Genomic DNA, 16,082 nt, shown 5'->3' with positions numbered 1-16,082 from the left:
AACAGGGGGAAGTGTAAGAAATCATTTTTATACTTTTATTTTGTTCTGCACATTTTAGGCCTGAATGCAACTTGAGTGCTAGGAACATATGGTATCAATTAAGTGACGTAGTTTAGAGGGTCTTCTGTGGAATGCCGGTGTATCCTATTACTGTTCCAATAGGATTCCTTTACGTATACCCTAACCAAATGTAAAGGGGTATAAATTGGCATGACTACAAGGACAAGGTTTTTTTCCACGCTCTTTCCACGCTCTCATCTTCATCTCACCAAGATACTTAGCCTACAGTACCTTTTATCAACATTTGTTCCAGCATTGGTATTGTATGAATTGATAATTTGTTATCTAATAAACCTGATTAATAAGACATAGAAGCTGTGGTCTTGATTGCTGTTTGATCACTGGAGAAGCTTAGATATTCAAGACAAAGAATATTCTAACACACACCACATCTCATCAAGACTATTTACCGAAAGGTTTACTAGCATGGAGCACGAGCTTTCCTGATGTCACAGGTGAAGATTTACTCCATAGCACATTGACCACCTGTAAACTGTTATCGCTTCTCGGCCTTTTGGCTAAGATCAAGTGTAGTTCCTCTTTGGGAAGGGGGGGACTATGGTCCTCTGGCCTTAGGGTTCGGGATAGCACATGGAGCCCGAGGTGGAATTGCCCTGGCAGAAATGCTGGAGTCACCGTGTGTGGTATTGCACGCCACTGCACACGGTGAGCGCACGTTCTCACTGGCGGCCTACCAGCACTACCTTTTCCCCAGGTACCTTTTGGTCCTGGGGTTAAGTTTATTTTTGAATCCGGCAGGCCAGTAATGGTCTGTCCCTAAATTATTTTCTTTAATTTATTTAATTCACTTCGTTTCACGAGTGCCTATTAATTTGTCCCCCTTTGATTCACGGCTTGAAATTCACGGCTTGGCCCTCACAATTCTACGGCACACGTTGTACCACGTTTTCTTTTTAAGAGGCAGTGAAGCCTGGACTTTGCTGGAGGAGGATTGGGAGCCTTCTGGCCCCTTCCTCTCTCTACAAAACCAGCAAGGAGTCTCACTCTTCGGGGTGAGACTCAAGATCCGACCCTCCCATGGGGGGGGTTGGAATTTGTCCGAGTTCTCCGTGAGGGAACTCGGTATCGTAGTCTGGCTTCTGCTGCCTTGTGCACAGAATGCGGCACCCAAAGGAGCACGCACCTCGGGCTTCCAAAAAAAAACAAAACAAAAAAAAAAACCTGTAAACTGTTACCAGCTAGCTCCTATCTAGACATGCAACTTAAGATAGCTCATCAGGCCTATTTATCTCCCCATAGGCAATTCTTAATCGGTATAATACCAGTGGACGCTTGCCCAAAATGTGGTTTTGAAGGTGCTGATCTATATTATAATTTTTGGGCTTGCCCTCTAATTCGTGACTTCTAGACTACTATTCAAACCTTCGTTCCGAAGACATGAAGAAGAGAAGACAGTGCCGGTAAAACGTAGGCGAAGACGAAGACTCACACACGAAGAATCTTCGCCTTCGTCTACTATTCTCCCCGGTCCCTTCCCCATCTAACTTACCTTATCTTCACAGCATCGCGGGAGTTGACTGAAGTGGAAATCTGCAGGTTCGTCGTCAGGGGTTACAGGGCAGTGTGAGTGAGCCTATTGGTCACCTGCAGGGTCTTCCTCTGGCATCAACCAATTGGTTGATGCCAGAGGAAGACCCTGCAGGTGACCAATAGGGCTCACTCGCACTGCCTTTTTAACTCCTGAGTTCCGCTCCCGTTAACCCCTGCGATCAGAGGCGTTTCTACTGAAAATAGCGCCTATGGCAAGCACTGAAATTGCGCCCCTGTCCAAATATCTAAAACCCATTTACTAGCCCCTGCTTCCCATATATATATAAATATTAGTCCCTGCTGCCGATAGCAGGTATAGATCAACACACAAACCCAGATCAATTGAAATTCACTTGTGATCTCAGCACTGAAGGTATATATCAAATAAACAGAATCAGACATACAAATCTTGTATTTGCAGGTATACAATAATAATATATGAAACGTAGCATCGCAGGTATAGATCAAATACATGGAAACAGCATTGCAGGTATTAATCAACTGAATAAGACATATTAACCCTGTATTTGCAGGTATACATAAATAATGTATGGAAACATAGCATAGCAGATATGGATCTACATAATAACACAAAAACCCAGCTTTGCAGATATAGATCAATTGGAATGAAATGCCGGCGCCGGGACCAGAACGGAGGTAGAGGCCTCGTGGAAGAGAATGAGGGGTGTCGAGCGGTTGCTAGGCGCCCCTCTCTCTCCTCCGCATCAAAAAAAAAGACGGCGTTTGAAAGCCGCTCACTGGCGCCCCCTTCAAATGGCGCCTATGGCACGAGCCATAGGTGCCATACCCTAGATACGCCTCTGCCTGCGATGCTGCGTTGGATAACGGGAGCAGAAATCCGTAGGGTAAAGGGCTGTGCAAGCGACCAATAGGCTCACTCGCACTGCCTCTTACCACTAGTTCAGGGGCTTCCAACATGCGGCCCGCGGGCCAAATGCGGCCCGCGTGAGATCGGCAGCCAGGATCACAAGAGCCCTGCTGCTTACTTGTGGGAGGGGCCATTCTCTGCTCCAGTCCTGCTTCCTCTGTGGGGAGAACGAGGGAGGCCGTGCCCCCTGCTGAAGTCTGTGAGCGGCATCGAGAGCTGTAGAGCAGGTAAGGGGGTGGGGAAGGTTGTGTGAATGAGTATGTCTGATTGAGAGAATGAATCTGTGAATGAATGAATTTGTGTGTGTGTGATAGCATGGATGTGTAAGTGCTGGAACCTAGGCATGATGGGACTGTGATTGCTGTTAGCAATCACACTCCTATCATGCCAAGTCAGCCAGTACATGCTGAAACCTGGCTAGCTGCCCCCCTTGTGTATTGATGCTGCCAGCAGTATGGGGTCTGCACTTACAGCCACCCTGTACCAGCATCTTTTGGCTGACTTGGGATGATAGGAGTGTGATTGCTAACAGCAATCACAGTCCCATCATGCCTAGGTTCCAGCATTTACTGGTTGCCTGGGTATAAAAAGAGTGTGTTTGCTGTTAGCAATCACACTCCTATCATGCCAAGTCATATTGTTGTGTTACTTTTAATAAAAGTGTGGTTACACACTAAAATTGGACAAAAAATACAATGCCCAGCCAACCAGTACATGCTGGAATCTGGGTATGTCTGAGATTGCTGTTAACAATCATAATATATAATTTTTTTGTACAATTTTGGTGTGTAACTTACTTTTATTAAGTGTGTGGGGGGTCACCTTCAGTTTCGGCTAAGTGAACCCTGAATTTTCGGTTTTGGTCCAGAATTTTCATTTTAGTGCATCCCTAAAATAAATAGAACTATTTTATTTTTACTTATCCAGAATCCTGAATTTGTAGGCCCAGAAATCCCAGAAATCAGTGAGAGGAAAAGTAAAGGTTTTGTGTCATTTACTTTATTTTAATCTGCATATTTTATTAAAGGCCATATTTTCTCAGTGAAAAATGAGTGCGGCCCTCGCACGTATACAATTCTGATGAAGTGGCCCACTGCAGAAACAACTTGGACACCCCTGCACTAGTTGCTAGGCAGAAAAAAAAAATCAACCTGGGACCCTGCTGCAACAGTTAAAAGTCCGTGCCAGCGACCAACAAAGTCGCCGGTACGGACATTTAACTGACACAGTAGGGACACCAGTGGTCTCCCCGCTGTGTCAGTTAAATGTCAGTGCCAGCGACCAACAAAGTCGCCGGTACGGACATTTAACTTAGCATAAATAACTTACTATAACTTCGGACACAATGCTGCCCTCTGTTGGTTTTACATTAAGTAGCATATGCTTGAAATCCAAAGTTATTATGCTACTCGGTGTAAAACCAACAGAGGGCAGCATTCTGTCCGAAGATATATTAGCCATATGTGGCAGTGTGTTCATTTTCATTTATTAATTATTTAAATAAAATATATCCCCATGATCCGCTGGTCTCCCCGCTGCAACAGTTAAATGTCCGCACTCGCGGACATTAGTTCTGTCGAACTTGCAAACTCTTTTTTTCTATTTATTTTGGGGTTTTTTTGTATTAAACCATTACACGAAAGGATCATGGGAATATATTTTATTTGAATAAATGCAAATGAGCACACTACCACATATGGCTAATATATGTTCAGACAGAATGCTGCCCTCTGTTGGTTTTACATTAAGTAGCATTGTTCCATATGCTTGAAATCCAGTTATTTATTATGCTACTTAATGTAAAACCAACAGAGGGCAGCATTCTGTCCGAAGACATATGGCTAATTTATGTTCGGACAGAATGCTGCCCTCTGTTGGTTTTACATTAAGTAGCATAATAACTTTGGATTTCTTTCAAGCATATGGAACAATGCTACTTAATGTAAAACCAACAGAGGGCAGCATTCTGTCCGAACATATATTAGCCATATGTGGCAGTGTGTTCATTTTCATTTATTAATTATTTAAATAAAATATATCCCCATGATCCGCTGGTCTCCCCGCTGCAACAGTTAAATGTCCGCACTCGCGGACATTAATTCTGTTGAACTTGCAAACTCTTTTTTTCTATTTATTTTGGGGTTTTTTTGTATTAAACCATTACACGAAAGGATCATGGGAATATATTTTATTTGAATAAATGCAAATGAGCACACTACCACATATGACTAATATATGTTGGGACAGAATGCTGCCCTCTGTTGGTTTTACATTAAGTAGCATGATAACTTTGGATTTCTTTCAAGCATATGGAACAATGCTACTTAATGTAAAACCAACACAGGGCAGCATTCTGTCCGAACATATATTAGCCATATGTCTTCGGACAGAATGCTGCCCTCTGTTGGTTTTACATTAAGTAGCATAATAAATAACTGGATTTCAAGCATATGGAACAATGCTACTTAATGTAAAACCAACAGAGGGCAGCATTCTGTCCGAACATATATTAGCCATATGTGGTAGTGTGCTCATTTGCATTTATTCAAATAAAATATATTCCCATGATCCTTTCGTGTAATGGTTTAATACAAAAAAACCCCCAAAATAAATAGAAAAAAAGAGTTTGCAAGTTCGACAGAATTAATGTCTGCGAGTGCGGACATTTAACTGTTGCAGCGGGGAGACCAGCGGATCATAGGAATATATTTTATTTAAATAATTAATAAATGAAAATAAACACACTGCCACATATGGCTAATATATCTTCGGACAGAATGCTGCCCTCTGTTGGTTTTACACTGAGTAGCATAATATTCTGCCCGAGAATATATTAGCTATATATATGGTAGTGAGCTCATTGGCTGGCGACCAATAGAGTTGCTGATACGCACATTTAAACTACTGGCGCCAGAGCTGCTGCGGTACGCGTTAACCCCGTATTAACCCCTTAACCGGAAAAAACGAAGAAAAAACGAATATTCGCCCGAAGAGAAGACAGGAACAGGCGAATATTCGCGGAATACGAAGATTTTTTTTTTGACGAAGACGAGCACGAAGACGAACACGAAGAGCCCCCTGGTGCCCAAGTCTACTTTTCAGGATACCTCATGGTTCAGCGCACAATTACTTCGAGGTGCTACCCCTGAGTTGTTAGTATGATTGACTGGACAACAGACGAAAAATATATATATCTGTATTTTTGTTTTCTTCACGGCCGTGGGTTTAAACGGTTGTTGGGGGGTTGGGGATTTGTTTTTCTTTCATGTTATTATGTCACTTGTCTCCCTTATCTGGGATTATGTACTGTTCTTTATGAACATCTATGAGACAGAAGATGTGAGGTTATGTTATGATGTTTTTCTTTGTTCAAAAATTAATAAAAAGAGTTAAAAAAGGCTAATATTAGCCTCCTTCCCAGGAACCTTACACACTGCCTTTACACACACCTGCCCATAAACACACATGTACACATACACTGCCCTTACACACACACACACACACATATACATGTACACTGCCCTCACACACACACACATACATGTACACTGCCCTCACTGCCGGAGTGTAGTGATGAGGGAGCAGTAAAGCGAGGTCTCAAGTGACAGACCTCGCGCTCCCTAATGTTGTGCCGGCAAGAGGGAGATTGCAATCTCCCAGCTAGTCTGCAGGCTGCAGCTGCTGATCAGGCGACTGTGCGCCCCCAGCAGCTGAGGCGAGTACGGATCTCGCCTCACCCTTCCTTGTGGATATGCGGGACAACGGGACAGAGACCCAAAATCGTGACTTTCCTGACTAAATCGTGACAGTTGGGGGGGGCATGACTTTGTCAGGGGAGAGGATTCACTCTGCGTATGCAGTTTGGTCCTTGGTCATCTATGTCTTATATTTAGGATTCACACATGTCCCTTATATATAGCCTCAACGGGACACTCGAACCATCATTAGCATTTTATTCTTTATTGCACATGAGCTCTCTTGCAATTGCTGGGAGGGGGAGTTCTGTAGAAGCATTAGCCACTACTAAGCATTAGCCACTCCCCCAGCTTCTGTCCAGGAGCCGGACACATTTCCTGTCACGTGATATGCTTACCGACATCACGGGGAAGTCTGGAGAAGGGATTGCACAATTGAAAGTTTAGAAATGTAAATACCCTAAATGAGACTGCACTTACTCGGAGGGCTGTCACATCTGAATGCTGAGCTTGGGGCCATACATTTGTCCCCAGCTAGCATAGGGGAGACCAGGCTGTTAATGGACAGCCTGATCTCACACACACCAGCAGATATTTAGCCATACCAACGCTTAAAACATCAGGATCTAGTACTATATTCTCCGGCATTAACTGCTTGAAGTTTGTGACATAGTACTATGTTAAAGGGATTCGCGTATTCTTTTTAGGTATGGTTGTCAGTGACATTTTTCTTTCCCTTTGTAAGAGAATTTTAATTTGGTGTGTGAAAAGGTCTTACAATTAATAAATTAGGTATTGCGCGCAATAAAGAAAATTGGCTCAGAATATAAGTATCATTAATATTACTTTAATCAACAATACAATTCTGATTTCAAATACAAATACAACATTTCAGAAGCCAAAATAATGGAGAGTATTTCATAGAATGCATGCATGTTCAAAAAATATTTAGAAACATAGAAACATAGAAAGTGACGTCTGATAAGAACCAGTAGGCCCGTCCAGCCTGTCCAACCTCTGAGTACTTTCCTTTAGTACCTGCCCTTATCCTATATCTAGCTTGGCCTTATGCCTATCCCATGCTTGCTTAAATGACTTTACTGTATTAACATCTACCACTTCTGCTGGAAGGCTATTCCATGCGTCAACTACCCTTTCCGTAAAGTAATATTTTCTGATGTTACCATTAAACCTTTGCCCCTCTAGTTTATGGTTATGTCCTCTTGTTGTGGTAGTATTTCTCCTTTTAAATAAACTATCTTCCTTTACCTTGTTGATTCCTTTTAAGTATTTAAATGTTTCTATCATATCCCCCCTGTCACGTCTTTTTTCCAGGCTATATAGGTTAAGATCCTTTAACCTGTCCTGGTAAGGTTTATCTTGTAATCCATAAACCATTTTAGTAGCCCTTCTCTGCACTTTCTCCAACATTTCTATATCCTTCTGGAGATACGGTCTCCAGTACTGTACACAATACTCCAAGTGAGGTCTCACCAGTGATCTGTACAACAGCATGAGCACTTCCCTCTTTCTACTGCTAATACCTCTTGCTATACAACCAAGCATTCTGCTAGCATTACCTGCTGCTTTACTGCATTGTCTGCCTACCTTTAAATGCTCAGAAATACCGTATTGGCTCGAATATAGGCCGCACTTTTTCCCCCCACTTTAAGTCTTTAAAGTGGTGGTGCGGCCTATATTCGGGGTCTAGCGCCCGATGCCCAGGACATGCAGTCCCGGGCGCCGGGCAGGGTTGGGATACAGATCCCCCGCAGCGGTGCAGGGGACCTGCATCCTTCTCCCCGATAAGCTCAGACAGCCTCCCCGGCCAGCACTTTCCACGGGGGGGGGGGGGGGGTGCCGGCACGGGAGGTTGTCCAAGCGCATGGTTGGTTGTCCAATGCGTTTTACCTCTGCCCCCAAGACTTACCAGAGGAGACTCCCGGGTGTCTTGCGGGGCCGGCGGGGGACATCTACGCAATACGCTTACACAACTTCCGGTGCCGGCACATCAGCTGAGCACCGGAAGTTGTGTACGCGTATTGCGTAGATGTCCCCCGCCAGCCCCGCAAGACACCCGGGAGTCTCCTCTGGTAAGTCGGGGGGGGGCAGAGTGGCAGCATATCTCGGGGGGGGGAGGAGGACAGTGGCAGCATATCTCGAGGGGGGAGGAGGACAGTGGCAGCATATCTCGGAGGGGGGAGAGACAGTGGCAGCATATCTCGGGGGGGGAGAGACAGAGTGGCAGCATATCTCGGGGGGGAGACAGAGTGGCAGCATGTTTTTTTGGTGCTTTTTTAAAGAAAAAAACTTTTTCTTTAAAAAAGCACCAGACTTTTAGGGTGCGGCCTATATACGGGGGCGGCCTATATCCGAGCCAATACGGTAATTACCCCTAAATCCCTTTCCTCACACGTTGAGGTTAGGACAGTATCAAATATTCTATACTCTGCCCTTGGGTTTTTATGTCCCAGGTGCATTACTTTGCATTTATCTACATTCCAGTTTACCTAGATCGTTTGCCATTTGGCTTCGTCCTCCAGGAACATCAACCCTGTTGCAAATTTTTGTGTCGTCAGCAAATAAACATACCTTTCCATCAAGACCATCTGCAATATCACTAATAAAAATATTAAAGAGAATGGGTCCAAGTACAGATCCCTGAGGTATCCCACTGGTAACAAGACCTTGTTCTGAATATACGCCATTGACTACAACCCTCTGTTGTCTGTCACTCAGCCACTCCTTAATCCATTCAACAACATTGGGATCTAAACCCAGAGATTGCAGTTGATTTATAAGTCTTCTATGTGGAATAGTGATGTCCAGATCATGAACGAATCGTTCATTTGATCCGATTCTTTTTAGTGATCCGGGTGAATCGGTTCAGTAGACTGAACGATTCATTTGTAGCGGTTCAGTCTGTGAATCATGCAGCTGTAACCTGATCCTAGAGCTGTGAGTCATCTGCAGAGCACTCAGACACAGACTCTGGGGTCAGGTTACAGCTCATTAATTCACAGAGGAACGATGACTCAGAGTCAGAGAGTCGTTCAAAGATTCAAATGATCCGAAGATTCAATGATCCGAAGATTCAAATGATCCGAATCTTACAGGGATCCGAATCTTACAGGGATCCGAATCATTCAGAGAATATTACTGATACCATACTTTTGTAAATAAATACATTAATAATGTTCACTGCCCCCAGGATTTAGATTCCCCTGAGTTTGCCCCCCTTTACCTACAACTGCACCTACAGTTAACTTTATTAAATTAATTAAATTAACACTCAGTCATCAGCATAAAATTAACCCTTATACCCCATCAACCATAACTGCCCCTGAAATTAAGCGTAAAGATCCCATTAACCATAACGGCCCCTGAAATTAACCCTAAAGACCCCATTAACCATAACGGCCCCTAAATTAATTGCATGTACTCCAGATAAATTACCTAATAAATTGGTATGGTTGATGGGGTCTTTAGTGTTAATTTAGGGGCAGTTAGGCTTAATGGGGTGTTTAGGGTTAATTTGGGGGCAGTTATGCTTAATGGGGTGTTTAGGGTTAATTTGGGGCAGTTATGCTTAATGGGGTGTTTAGGGTTAATTTGGGGGCAGTTATGCTTAATGGGGTGTTAAGGGTTAATTTTAGGGGCAGTCATGGTTGATGGGGTGTTAAGGGTTAATTTTAGGGGCAGTCATGGTTGATGGGGTGTTTAGGGTTAATTTAATTAATTTAATAAAGTTAGCTTAAGGTGCAGTTGCAGGTAAAGGGGAATGTAAATCCTGGGGGCAGTGATTATTAATGTATTTATTTATAACAGTGTGGTGATATTATCTGACTGATTCGAATCCCAATGAAGGCAGAGAGTCGTTCAAAGATCCGGATCTTACAATGATCCGGATCTTACAGTGATCCGGATCACTGTAAGATTCGGATCCCTGTAAGATCCGAATCTTTGAACGACTCTCTGCCTTCATTGACATCACTTGAGTAGGCAGGGGGGAGGATTCATTGAGTAATGAAAGGGGCGGGGCCAATCGATAGTGTGCCTGCACGGAGTTACTGGAAAACAGTAGCTCCTGTGAGTCACACTGAGTGATCCGAAGATTCGGATCATGAATCGGATCATTTCAGTGAACGAGTCGAAATGATCCGATTCACTTTAATGATCTGAACTTCCCATCCCTAATGTGGGACAGTGTCAAAGGCCTTACTGAAATCCAGATACGCAATATCTACTGCACCACCTTGATCAATTACTTTAGTCACTCAATCAAAAAAATCTATAAGATTTGTTTGGCATGATCTTCCTGAGGAAAACCCATGTTGTTTTTGATCTTGAAACCCATGTGACTTCAGATGTTCAACAATCCTTTCCTTTAACATTGTTTCCATTAATTTCCCCACTACAGATGTAAGACTAACTGGCTTGTAGTTGCCCGACTCCTCCCTACTGCCTTTTTTGTAAATGTTTCAGAAATGAATTTATTTTTGGGTTGCGACTTAATGACCAAAGACAAATGTGGGTCCTGAGGATGCACGGGTTGAGAACCACTGGCAGAGCAACAATTCTTTTTTTCAGATCTTCAGAGAGTTCTTTGCCGTGAGGTGCCATGTTGAACTTCCAGTGACCAGTATGAGAGAGTGTGAGAGCGATAACACCAAATTTAACACGCCTGCTCCCCATTCACACCTGAACACTAACGAGTCACATGACACCGGACATTTCCACTCAGGGGTGTACTCACTTTTGTTGCCAAGGTTTAGTCATTAATGACTGTGTTTTGAGTTATTTTGAGGGGACAGCAAATTTACACTGTTATATAGGCTGTACACTCACTAATTTAAAGTGTATATATACCGTATTGACTCAATTATAGGCCGCACCCGATTATAGGCCGCACCCTAAAAGTTAGGTGCTTTTTTAAAGAAAAATTTAGATTCTTTGAAAAAAAAACAACTTAGTGGAATAGATATGCTGCCACTCTGCCCCCCCCCAAGATATGCTGCCACTCTGCCCTCCCCGAGATATGCTGTCACTCTGTTCCCCCAGATATGCTGCCACTCTGCCCCATAGATATGCCCCCCTCTATTCTTACCATTGCAGACTCCCGGGTGTCTAACGGGGCCGGCGGGGGACATCTGCGCGATACGCGTAGACAACTTCCGGTGCCGGCACTTCTGCAGACATTGAGCAGACGTGCCGGCAGCGAAGGTTGTTTACGCGAATGTGCTTAGACAATCTCCTGTGTCGGCACTCCCCTCGTGGAAAGTGCTGGCAGGGGAGACTGTCTCAGCGTATCGGAGAGTAGGATCTAGGTCCCCTACAGCGCTGCGGAGGATCTTTTTCCTAACCCTGCTGCCTGCCAGGTGGCCGGAACTGCATGTCCCGGGCGTCGGGCGATACGAATTGCGTATTCCTGGGCTAAACCCCTATTATAAGGCTAGGTTTCCACTTGTTTTTTTTTAGCTAAAAACGCCCATAAAAACGCCAATAGCGCCACCTGGCATTTTTTTAGTGAAAAAACGTTGCAGCCAGATGTTAGCTGTTCTTCAATAGGAAATCGCAGAATGCCATATCCACTTGGCGTTTTTTTGTTTGGCGTTTTTTCAGTCCTCTTTGGCGTTTTTCTGCTTTTTTGGGCTCAGTGGCAGTTTTTCAAAATCGCAGCATGTTGACACTCTGGCGTTTTTTGCAAGGAAATCTTGGCGTTTTTCTCCAATAGAAGTCTATGGGAGAGAAAAAACGCCATGAAAAAGCCATGTGGGTTTATTGCCTTGGCGTTTTTTATGGCGTTTTTTCCACAGTTACAATGCAGAGGATGGACCCAGTATCTGTGTGTCCTACGAGAAATAGGCTGGAAACAAACAGTTTCACACAAAACAAAGTTCATATTGAATTCTACACCATTTGGAACAAACATGCCATTACAAACAAACATACGCGACACATCAACTGGATCCTGCGTGCCAAAAGCAACAGCAAACAATTTGCACCATCATTTGGGGCCAATCTTCCTAGAGGAGCAGACATTCGGAATAAAGCATGCCTTACAAACCACAGAAAAGTGACAAAAGGGTCCGCCGGGGCGTTTAAGTAGAACTCTACCAAGTAAATGACATCAGGGGGCAGATACTTGCCATTTATCCTAATCCCTTTTAGCTGGGTGAAACTTCTAACTTGTAAAGGCTGGAAAAACTGCCTAAGGTCAAAAAAAGCAATTTCCACAGAAAGGCTAAAACGCCAGAAAAAACTCCAGAAAAAAACGCCAAAACGCAGAAAAATGCAGTGGCAGTTTTCTTGGCGTTTTTCATCAAGAAAAAAAACGCAGGACAAAAACCCAAGTGGAAACCTAGCCTAAGACTTAAAGTGTGTGTGGGGGGGAAAGTGCGGCCTATATTCAGGCAAATACGGTATATATATATATATATATATATATATATATATATATATATATGCCACTTTGTTAGGTACACCAGTTCAATTGCTTGTTAACACAAATGCCTAATCAGCCAATCACATGACGGAGCAAACGGAGCATCAGAATGGGGAAGAAAAGGGAATTTAAGTGACTTCAAACATGGCATGGTTATTGTTGCCAGATGGGCTGGTCTTAGTATTGCAGAAACTGCTTAAATTTCCATGCATAACCATCTCTAGGGTTTATGGATTATGATCCCAAAAAGAGAAACTATCCAGTGAGCGGCAGTTGTGTGGACAAAAACGCCTTGTTGATGTTAGAGTTCAGAGGAGAATAGGCAGACTGGTTTGAGATTTCAGAAAGGCAACAGTTACTCAAATAACCACTCATTACAACCAAAGTATGCGGAATACCATCTCGGAAGCAAATAGGCTACAGCAGCAGAAGACCACGCTGGGTCAGCTAAGAACAGGAAACTGATGCTACAATTTGCACAGGCTCACCAAAATTGGACAATAGAAGACTGGAGGAACGTTGCCTGGTCTGATGAGTCTCGATTCCACCTGCGACAGATGGCAGGGTCAGACTTTGGCGTAAAAACGATAACATGGATCCATCAACGGTTCAGGGTGGTGATGGTATAATGCTGTATGGGACATTTTCTTGGCCCCTTAGGACCAACTGAGCATCGTTTAAATGCGACAGCCTACCTGAGTATTGTTGCTGACCATGTCCATCCCTTTATGACCCCAGTGTACACATCCTCTGATGGCTACTTCCAGCAAGATAATGTACCATGTCAAAAAGCTCACATCATCTCAAACTGGTTTCTTGAACATGACAATGAGTTCACTGTACTCCAATGGCCACCAGAACTCAGTCCAATAGAGCACCTTTTGGGATGTGGTGGAACGGGAGATTTGCATCATGGATGTGCAGCCAACAAATCTGCAGCAATTGCGTGATGCCATCATGTCCATATGCATCAAAATCTCTGAGGAATGTTTCCAGCACCTTGTGGAAAGTATGCCACGAAGAATGAAGGCAAAAGGGTCGCCAAACAGGTACTAGCAAGGTGTACCTAATAAACTGGTCAGTGAGTTTTTTTTATTAGACTTGGGCACCAGGGGGCTCTTCGTGTTCGTCTTCGTGCTCGTCTTCGGCAAAAAAAAAAACTTTGTATTCCGCGAATATTCGCCTGGTCCTGTCTTCTCTTCGGGCGAATATTCGCGGACATTCTTCGTGTTCGGGTTTTCTTCGTTTTCCCCGGTTAAGGGATTAAAACGGGGTTAAAGCCGCTCTGGCGCCAGGAGTTTAAATGTCCGTATGAGCAACTCTATTGGTCGTCAGGAGGGGGCTCGTCTGCCATTGGTTGATGGCAGATGAGCCCCCTGCTGGCGACCAATAGGGTCGCTCGTTCAGACTGTTAAACTCCTGGTGCCGTAATTGTCCGGCAGATCCCGCTGGTCTCCCTGTTCTATCATTTATTAACTGATAGAACAGGGAGACCAGTGGGATCTACCGGGTAAGTTGCAGCATTGGGATTTTAAAAGTCTGTACGAGCGACTCTGTTGGTCGCTCGTACAGACTTTTAGGGTCCTGGTGCTGTAACTTACCCGGCACATCCCACTGGTCTCCCTGTTCTATCAGTTAAATGTCCGTACGAGCGACCAATAAAGTCGTTCGTACGGATATTTAACTGATAGAACAGGGAAACCAGTGGGATGTGCCGGGTAAGTTGCAGCATTGGGGTTTTAAAAGTCTGCACGAGCCACTCTGTTGGTCGCTCATGCAGACTTTTAAAACCCCAATGCTGCAACTTACCCGGCACATCCCACTGGTCTCCCTCCCTGTTTAATTAATTAAATGTCCGTACGAGCGAACAATAAAGTCGCTCGTACGGACATTTAACTAATTGAACAGGGAGGGAGACCAGTGGCATCTACAGGGTAAGTTGCAGCATTGGGGTTTTAAAACCCCAATGCTGCAACTTACCCGGCACATCCCACTGGTCTCCCTCCCTGTTTAATTAATTAAATGTCCGTACGAGCGAACAATAAAGTCGCTCGTACGGACATTTAACTAATTGAACAGGGAGGGAGACCAGTGGCATCTGCAGGGTAAGTTGCAGCATTGGGGTTTTAAAACCTCAATGCTGCAACTTACCCGGCAGATCCCACTGGTCTCCCTCCCTGTTCAATTAGTTAGGGGTTAACTTTATTTTTTAAAGGGTTAAGGGGCCGTGCAAGTGAGCCTATTGGTCGCTTGCACGGCCCTTTAACCTATGGATTTCCGCTCCCGTTAACCCCTTCGATGCTGTGTTAGATAACGCAGCATCGAAGGGGTTAACGGGAGCGGAAATCCATAGGTTGGCTGGCAGGGGTTACAAAGACCGTGCCAGTGAGCCTATTGGTCACCTGCAGGGTCTTCCTCTGGCATCAACCAATTGGTTGATGCCAGAGGAGGTCCCTGTAGGCAACCAATAAGCTCATTTGCACTGCCCTGTAACCCGTGACGGCGAACCTGCGGATTTCCACTTCCGGGAACTGCCGCGAAGACAAGGTAAGTTAGAAGAGGGGGGGAGAATGGTAGACGAAGACGAAGACAATCACGAAGATCTTCGTGGTGTGTGTCTTCGTCTTCGCCTACGTTTTACTGCCGCTGTCTTCTCTTCGGCGTGTCTTCAGAACGAACACGAAAACGCACTCTTCGTGTTCGTTTCCATGTTCGCCCGAAGACGAATGCACAAGTCTAGTATATATCAGAAAAAGTCTTAGTATATACATATATCCATTTAGTTAAGCAGCCATAGAGTTTGAACACATTAGTTCATTGAGAGAATTTGAGAGAAATTAAGTATGTTCACACTTTGGTGGCTAAGAGTGTATCTTTAAAGAGCTCTTCAGCATCTCTCTGTTGTCAGCTTCGATCCTGGGCGGTGTTCCTACTCCTTCAGGCCGCCATCAAACCTCTGCGCAGAAATCCGCAAAACACCGGACCACTGTGGCTGCTGCCCTTCAAAATGACATGCGCCGCAAGCGTAACCTCAACGGAGGTGGATGAATCGGAGCCCGAACGCCGACTCGCTGCTCGTCCCGCTCATCCCGCTCGTCTCGCTCGCCTGTTGGCACTGTCTGTTACCAGTGCCGGTTCTTACTCCGCTTAGGTACCGAGCCGGTAGGGTTGGGTTTCACGCCCTGGGCTTCAAGACGCCGCACGCGTGCACGCTTCACGTGCTACGTCATCGTTCCACCCCCCGATTCAGAAGCAAATCATAACAACCAGAGATAACATTTTTGGTTGATGAGCTGCAGACAATTTATCAACAACCTATGCAGTCTACCTATCTTAACCGTTCCCACAGACAACTGTATCAAGATGTGCTTTACAACTAGATATATGAACAGTTCACCTGAAGGCAGGTCATATTGCCTGTGAAGCTCTAGAAAGGCTAAAA

At 44.5% G+C, this 16,082-nt stretch overlaps 1 pseudogene; it reads left to right on the top strand.

Moving 5' to 3' along the window:
• The first annotated feature begins 558 nt into the window (after positions 1–558).
• LOC149287886 (U2 spliceosomal RNA) lies at positions 559–737 on the top strand (annotated as a pseudogene).
• Positions 738–16,082: the final 15,345 nt, after the last annotated feature.

Source organism: Sceloporus occidentalis, unplaced genomic scaffold (genome assembly GCF_023333645.1).
Source record: "Sceloporus occidentalis isolate IW3139 unplaced genomic scaffold, rSceOcc1.0.p SCAF_55, whole genome shotgun sequence".
NCBI classification, from domain to species: Eukaryota; Metazoa; Chordata; class Lepidosauria; order Squamata; family Phrynosomatidae; genus Sceloporus; species Sceloporus occidentalis.
This window is presented reverse-complemented; position numbering and strand designations above follow the sequence as displayed.